Genomic DNA, 8177 nt, shown 5'->3' with positions numbered 1-8177 from the left:
GGAGGCCTGAGGCCGGGGAGAGATGACATGGCTCCCGTGCTCCCCTCCCAGGCCTGGGACACCTGGAGTGAGGCTCTCCAGCAGGGGTCAGGCCAAGCCGAATGGACCTCTGTGACCTCCTTCCTAATGGGCGGTGAGAATGGAGCCAGGCAGACATGGGTTTGAGTTCTGGCTGGGTGACCAGCCGGCCCTGTTTCCCATGACAGAGGTGTTTCCCAGGACGTGGGACTCCCAGTGCTAAAACCAGACAAGTTCTGGCAAATGAGAATGAGTTGGTCATCCTAGACACGGTTCCATTATTCCTTTGCTTTGTAAACTTGGGTGGCTCACTTCCCTTTCTGAACCTCATTTTTCTCAGCTGTCAGAAAGGAACAATTAAACCTACTTTGTTAGTCAGGTTAATTAACATGAGCTGCTGTAATAAATAATCCCCAAATCTCTGTGGCTTAACACAATGCAGGTTATTTCTTGCTTCAGTCAGGGCACGGTATGGGGAAGGTGGCCCTTTTAAAGCAGTGATTCAGGGAGACGAGCTCTTCTGTTTTGTGGCTCTGTCATCCCCAAAGGCCTTCTCAGGGTTCTCTGCTGAATTCTCTGCATTAAGTCAGCTGAGAGTGAGGATTCAGTGGGATATTCTAGGGCAGAGGTTGGCAAACTACACCCATGAGCCAAGTTGAGTCTCTGTTTTTTGGTAAATAAAGTTTCATTGGAAGAAGCACACCCATTTGGTTTCTTGCTGTTGATGGCTGCTTTTGCTCTACAATGGCAGAGTTGAGGAGTTGTGACAGAGACCACAAGGCTTGCAAAGCCTAAAATATTTACTCCCTGGCCCTTTACAGCAGACATTTGCTGACCTCAGTTTTGTGGCTTAGGCCTGAGTGTGGCACCCATCATGTTTCCTATAGTGCACTGGCTACAGCTCAGTCTGATAACTCCAAACTAGCTGCAAGGGAGGCTGGGAAGTGCTGAGGAGCACTTGGATATTGGCATTCAGCGACAGTCCCCGTCACACTTACCTCTCAGGTTCATTATGAAAATGTCATAAAACAATGCCTGGAAAGTATTTACCAGAGGGTCTGGCACATGGTAACTCTTCTTAAGGACACCTATGGCTCCCAGGTCTCAGGGCTATCCTAAGTGGCTGGGACACAGGATTGTGTGGGAGGACCCCCTTCCTACCCTTGAGAAGAACTTGAGGCCGGAGAGAGATGACATGGAACTTGGTTGCTCAGGTCCCTTGGTGCAAGGACATGAGCTGAATGCTTGGTTCTATTTGAACTGGAGTTGGGACGCTGACTATTTTCATGTGATCAGCTGGAGGAGGCATCAGGAAGAACTCATGATGCTGGTCTGGGTTCTAAACCTAATACATCCTAATGTTCCTGTGGGACAAGCAGGGTGGCTGCTATGTGTTCTGTCTCAGTGTAGCTTGACTGGCCATTCACGATTTGACTTCTGCTCATCCCCACCCTTCCCAGCCTTAATATTATTTTTTAAAAAGCAAGTTTGGAAAATTAAAAACAGCAACACCTCTTTTAGTTGCAGTTTATGAAAGATATACTAGTATAACATTGAACATAGGTTATTAATGATATTTTTACTTCAGAAAGTAGCTATAATAAAATTTATTTAAAGCATCGATTGAAGGTTAATAAGTAGTTAAGCTTAATATTTTAAAGTTAACTCACTAGCCAAAACCGGTTTGGCTCAGTGGATAGAGCGTCGGCCTGCGGACTGAAAGGTCCCAGGTTCGATTCCGGTCAAGGGCATGTATCTGGGTTGCGGGCACATCCCCAGTAGGAGATGTGCAGGAGGCAGCTGATCGATGTTTCTCTCTCATCGATGTTTCTAACTCTCTATCTCTCTCCCTTCCTCTCTGTAAAAAATCAATAAAATATAAAAAAAAAAATAAAGTTAACTCACTAATGTGAGGATGATTATTCACTAATAATAATGAGATAATTCTCATTTTAGATTCAAGTGTGCTAAGTTTCCCCCCTTTTCGTATTTGATTTTCATAACAGTTGAGATCTCTAATGTATAGAAATGTGACATTGAAATCACATAGCAGAATTGTTGGGACTTTTTTTTTTTTAATGGAAGATTTCTTTTTGTAATAGAAATATAGAACTACTCATCAAGAGATATGCCTGAATATTTCATTTTAAGGTTCATAGTCTGGAAATAGAAGTAAATTATTCTTATAAAATAAACCAAAATCAGCAATACCAACACTCCAACCATGACTGCAGTCACAGGGTGCCTCACAGTGCCTATAACAGCGTGTAGGCATTGGCTTGCCCTTCCGCACCGAGTCACCGTCTGAGGAGACCCACCTGCTGTCCTGCCCCAGACCCTCATTTCCTCAGGAGGAGGAGATGTCCTGTCTGACCCAGCAAGCACCCCTCTGCCTGGCGACTGAAAGCTGAACCCACTCTCCAACTCATTGCTCCCAACTCCGCCTAAGGACAATGCAATCCTGATGGTTGACGGACTTCGGCACAGCAGTATCCACCCTCAGCCTGAGAAAAACGTCTGACCGGCAGCAATCTTGACGCTCTGACCACAGGACGCATTTTACTGTTTCTTCTCTCTTTTTTTTTTTTTTTAGAGTTACAGTTTTGTTTAATTTTCAAATTTTTATATTTCTCAATTACAGTTTACATTCAATATTGTGTGTTTTGTATTAGTTTCAGGATTCAGACTAGTGGTTAGACAACCATAGACTTTACAGTGTCCCCCCAGTATTTTCAGTACCCACCTGTCATCATACATAATTATTACAATACTAGAGGCTCAGTGCATGGATTTGTGCACCTGTGGGGTCCCTCGGCGTGGCCTGTGGGGATTGGGCTGAAACCGGCAGTCCAACGCTGCCTGCCACTCCTGCCTGCCACTCCCACTTATCCCAGCCCCGCTGCACCTGATAGGGAGAGGCTCATGCTGCTGCAGCGGAGCTCGCCAGCCGTGAGCCCTGTGTCTGGTGCCCGTAGGTAAGCTGAGCAGCACTCCCGCTGTGGGAGTGCACTGACCACTGGGGAGCAGCTCCTGCATTGAGTGTCTGCCCCCTGTGGTCAGTGCATGCCATAGCAACCAGTCGATTGGTCATTCGGTCGGTCGGTTGCTTAGGCTTTTATGTATATAGATTATTGACTATATTCTGTATACTTTACATCCCCATGACTATTTTGTAACTGCCAATCTGTATTTCTCTATCCCTTCACCTTTTCCATCCAGCCCCCCAAACCCCTACTCTCTGGCCACCACCAGTCTGTTCTCCGTTTTACAGTTTCACTGCCTCTCCCTCCCTCCTGCCCTGGCAATGGCCAGCACTGTGTCTCTTCTCTTCTTTAGAGAACTGCCTTTAGGCTTCTGGAGTCACGTTGTCCCTGTGAACGGAGCCAGCACATCCCTTAGAATTTACAGTTTACCTCCTCACCTCACCTCCACCCATTTTCCTGGTGGCGCTCTCCCTCGGGTCAGGGCTGCCCTGAGTGCGACTTACGCTCTGGAGCTGCAGACTTAGGCTGGCGCTGCCCTAGGTGGGACCTTTCTTTGTCTGCAACTACACCCTTGTGTGGCTTCCTCCCCTTCCCTAAACTGCTCCTCCCGATCTTTTGTTGGTTCCTCCTGGGAACACTTCTTACACCCAAATTCTTGTCTCCAGGTCTGCTTGTGTGGAACCCGACCGAGGGTGGAGCATTGATAGATCGGTGCCGCCTCTGTGAAGAGTTTGTGTTATTTGAGCAGCAGACCCCCAGCCATGGGGCAGAGATGGGGGGAGTTAAGGACTCGACTTCCAGTCATGGACAATTTTAGACTTAATGCTTATGACTGCAGGCTTTCGTGTCTGAGAGACCCCTGTGGGTGTCCCAGCTCTGCCGCAGACATGCTTCCTGTGGCCTTGGGCCGTTTGTGTCACTGCTCTGGGTCTGAGCTTTCTCATGTGCAAAATAGAGACAACGGTAAGACCTACTCGATGGGACGGTTATGAGGATGAGGAAAGAAGACGCATGTGAAGTGTTTAGCCTGGTGCTGGTACATGGCAAGTACCCAAGGAACACTAGCTGTGATTATTGTTTGCCTCAAGCTATTATTACCTTTTGCCTTGAATCTATCTCAGATTTGTAATCAGGAACTAGTCCCATCAACTGCCGGGTGGCCAGTTGTCATTACTCGGTGGAGAGTGGCGTAGTCTGGGGGGAGAATTCCCTTCCTTCCTCAGGAGCAGGGGAGATAGTGAAACACCATTTACCACACTTTGGCCTTGTATCCATCAGGTCAGATTGTTATGACACAATGTGGCCAGTGCCCGAGTCAAAGTATTCACGTAGTGTTCCGCCAAGTGAGGTACTTACTGAGCCTCCCTGTAGGGCTCATCTTTAGCTCCCACAGGCTGATGGGCCTTCGGGCTGAAGAGGGTGATGGCAAAGATGTGATGTCACACGGCCATTTCCCACTCCCACAGCAAAGAGCAGCTCTCCCCGCTTCCGGAGTGTGATGCAATGCTCCTTCCTGCAGAGGATCTGGTCCCTGGTTGTCCTCAGCTGTGCCCTGTGGCTCCCTCTTATTGCTATTACTAGAGGCCCACTGCACAAAATTTGTGCACTCAGGTGGTGGGGTCCCTTAGCCCGGATTGTGAGAGGGCACAAGCCAGGCCAAGGGACCCCACCAGTGCATGACCGGGGCTGGGGAGGGACGCGGGAGGTTGGCCAGCTGGGGAGGGACCACGGGAGGGCTCCAGGGATGTTCAGCTCATCTCGCTTAGTCCCTATCAGCCGGACCCCAGCAGCAAGCTAACCTACCGGTTGGAGCATCTGCCCCCTGGTGGTCAGTACACGTCATAGGGAGCGGTTGAGCGGCCTTAGCATATCAATAGCATATTATGATTGGTTGAATGGCCGACCGGAAGACCTGACACTTAGCATATTAGGCTTTTATTATATAGGATGGCCTCAGGCTTTGGGGTATCTGTCCCAGCTTTGATAGCCGCAGTGTGGAGTTAGTTTGGGGTTTCCAGTGCTGCTGGACCATCTTGGAATGAGCAGAGCCTCCCAGGGGCTGGTGGTCCATTTTGGAGGATCTGATGGAATCTTGGATTCCTCTCCCCAGAGAAACACAAGCCAGACCCACATAGAAACACACCCCTGGCATTTGGGATACACACCCTCGTATCAGGGCACTGTGAGCCTGCTCTGTCGTCATTTACCTTTTGGAGTCCCTGCTTGGTTTTGCCTCCCTTCCCTTTAGGATGCATTTATGGTGCTGTTGCCAGTGCAACTCGGTCGAGCTTAGAGACTGATGGGGAGACAGTGATGGCAAGTTCCTCTGTCTGTGATTGGCTGTCCTGGTGGCAGCAGCATGTATGTTGAGGACAAGAGCATGAGCTTCCCTAGTCCCGGGCCTGGGACAGAAAAAATTAAGGCTGGAAGAGGGAGAGTGGGGAGAAGGGCAAGAGGAGGGGTGGGAAGAGGAGAGAGTCTGGGAAGGAGGAAGGAGAGAGGATAGAGGAGGGGAGGGAAAAACCCTAGAGGAAGGGGGGAGGGGTAGGTGGGAGGCAGGGGCAGAGGGAGCAAGGGTCCCTGACTGGGGGGCATTCAGGACAGGGTGACACGTGAGTGACACCCGTGACTTAAGAGAGAAGAAGTTGGCGGCCTGAAAGGGAGGGAGACAGAAAGCAGGGCTTTTCAATATGAGCATTCATGTCTTGGTGACAGCAGTCATTTATCACGCCCTGAATGGGAGCGCAGGGCCCAGTGCTGCCGCCAAAGGCCCCTGGTTAAAGTTTTACCTGCGTGTGAAAGGGGCTGGGGCCTGGCCAAGGCGGCCCTTCTGAGACTGGGGAGTGGGTGGGGGAGTGGTGGCCCCTGGGGGCCCATCCGTTAGGAGCAGAAAGACTCTGGCATCAGAGGAGGGACCACAGGACAGGATGTTTCTGGGTATGGGGACCCCTCCAGGCATCCGGGGGCCAGCAAGGGAAGGGGTCTGCCTCACATAGGGGCCTGGAAAGGCCTGCTCCAGGCACCGAATTAGGAGCCTCTTCTCAAATCAATCTTGTGAGCCTGCCAGGGGGCGCGGGATAGGGCAGGTGGGGCACACATATTGGCAAGTGATGTCAGTGGGGCCCACCTCACGTTTAAAAAACATTATTTAGTACTTAACATGTGTCAGACATCTCTCTCTCTCTGTCTCTCTCTCTCGCTCTCTCTCTCCATCTCCATCTCCATCTATAATATAATTAGGGTGACAACCCCTGTTTGCTCTCTGAGAACTGAGGGGTTTCCTGGGACACAGGACTTTCAGTGCTAAATCTGGGATCGTCCCGGACAAACAGGACAGTTTTGCCCTAGAATTTATTTGTTTGATCTCACAGTCGCTCCTGGAAGGAGGCACGGTGTTTTCCTCCGCTTACAAATAAGCACACGGGCTGGGAGAATGAAGTCATGTACCCAGACCACAGAGCCAGGAGGAAGAGCTCCTGGTTCCCAGGTGGGAGCTCCCTACCCCTCCCCTTGCTGCCTGGACCCTGGAGGAAACCAGTGTGACGAGCAGGTTTGCTACTGAGAACTGAGAGCCAGGATAACAGGTCTGATGTGTTCACTGGTCTTTAGGACCCAATCTTTGAGATGGAGCCTGTCCCCGAAGTTTTGGTCTGTCTGGTCCGCATGGGGCCAGCCATGGGGAGCTAGTCTGTCCTTAAGGTATGCAGTGCCTTTGTCCAGAACATTGTGTTTGTTTAAAAAATTTTTTCTAATCCTCACCTGAGGATATATTTTTATTGATTTGAGAGAGAGAGAGAGAGAGAGAGAGAGAGAGAGAGAGAGAAAGGAAGAGACATGATCAGTTGCCTCCCATATGCACCCTGACTGGGGATCAAGCCTGCAACCAAGGCATGTGCCCATATGCACCTTGATGGGGAATCAAACCTGCAACCTTTTGGTGTACTATTGGATGATGCTCCCACCAACTGAGCCACTGGGCCAGGGCTAGAACATAGTGTTTTTGTCCAGGAACACAGCTAATGACCCTGAGGTCCTTGCCAAAATTCCCAAGTCAATGAGGACCAGATGGGGAGGACAGAGAGGGGACACACGCATTGGAACTTGAAATCCCAGGAGAGCTGGGAAGATGGGGAGCACCCAGGATGCTTTGCCAAGAGGCCCTGCACCCCAGCCATAGCAGGCATCTGGTGACGATGGATGAGCGGGGACAGGGGATCAAGTAGTGATTCTGGGCGGGAACCGCTTTGGCCTGCTTTCTATCCTGGGCTGTGGGACCACTCAGTTGTCCCTGTGCCAGGCTCCTTCCAGAGAGAGGGGCTGCTAATCAGATCCTGTGAGTCAAATCTGCTAATAAATTAGAAAAGGAAATATCCCCAAATTCTCACTTTTGGGAGAACCAGAAATCTTTCTCCTGTGGAAAACAAGTGTGTGTGTGTGTGTGTGTGTGTGTGTGTGTGTCAGGGTCAGGTGTCGAGGGGACTGGAGCATCTCTTATTTCTGCTGAGAGAGCAGCATAGCTAGGAGCATGGAACCATTAGCAGGTTCATTGCTGGCCACTGAGGCCTGGCTGGTCCCGGGCTCCCACCCTGAGCTGTGGCTTCTGTCTCCTGCTATCCCATCTCATCTCCTACTAGAAGCCCTGGCTTGTTGGCCCATTCCAGCCCCAGCACAGACCCCTCCCCTCTCTGCATGATGGAGCGACTTTGCTGGGTTAGGTAACCACATTTGGAGACTCATGAAGCCACATTATAACGTCCCAGAGCTGACTGATGAGGGGCGGAGGAGGGAGGGGAGGAGTGATGGGAATGCACATGTCTTGAGGGGCCGAGAGAAAGGCCACTAGGAGGAAGTGTGAACCTTCTTAAGGACCAGGTGATGGGGATTCAGAGAAACACACGATGGAGCAGACTGCAGGGAAGACATCAAGCAGGACCCAGGGCCAATGCTGCTTACCATTTCTCTCTCCCCGATAGAGTCATCCATTCAACACATACTCGCTGACAGCTACTGTGTGTGTGTTCTGAGTTAGGCTCAGGGTACACAGGAAAAAGCACATAGTCCTTTCCCCAGGGAGCTTATTCCCAGGCAGGAGTAGACACGAACCAAGCATGTTATATATTGTTGTTAGTATGGTGAAGTCGACAAATGTGATACTGAGATAGTGAACACGGGGGG

Source organism: Myotis lucifugus, unplaced genomic scaffold, assembly GCF_000147115.1.
Source record: "Myotis lucifugus unplaced genomic scaffold, Myoluc2.0 scaffold_16, whole genome shotgun sequence".
In the NCBI taxonomy this organism is placed as follows: domain Eukaryota; kingdom Metazoa; phylum Chordata; class Mammalia; order Chiroptera; family Vespertilionidae; genus Myotis; species Myotis lucifugus.
The sequence above is the reverse complement of the archived record's forward strand: the minus strand, read 5'-3'. Positions refer to the sequence as shown.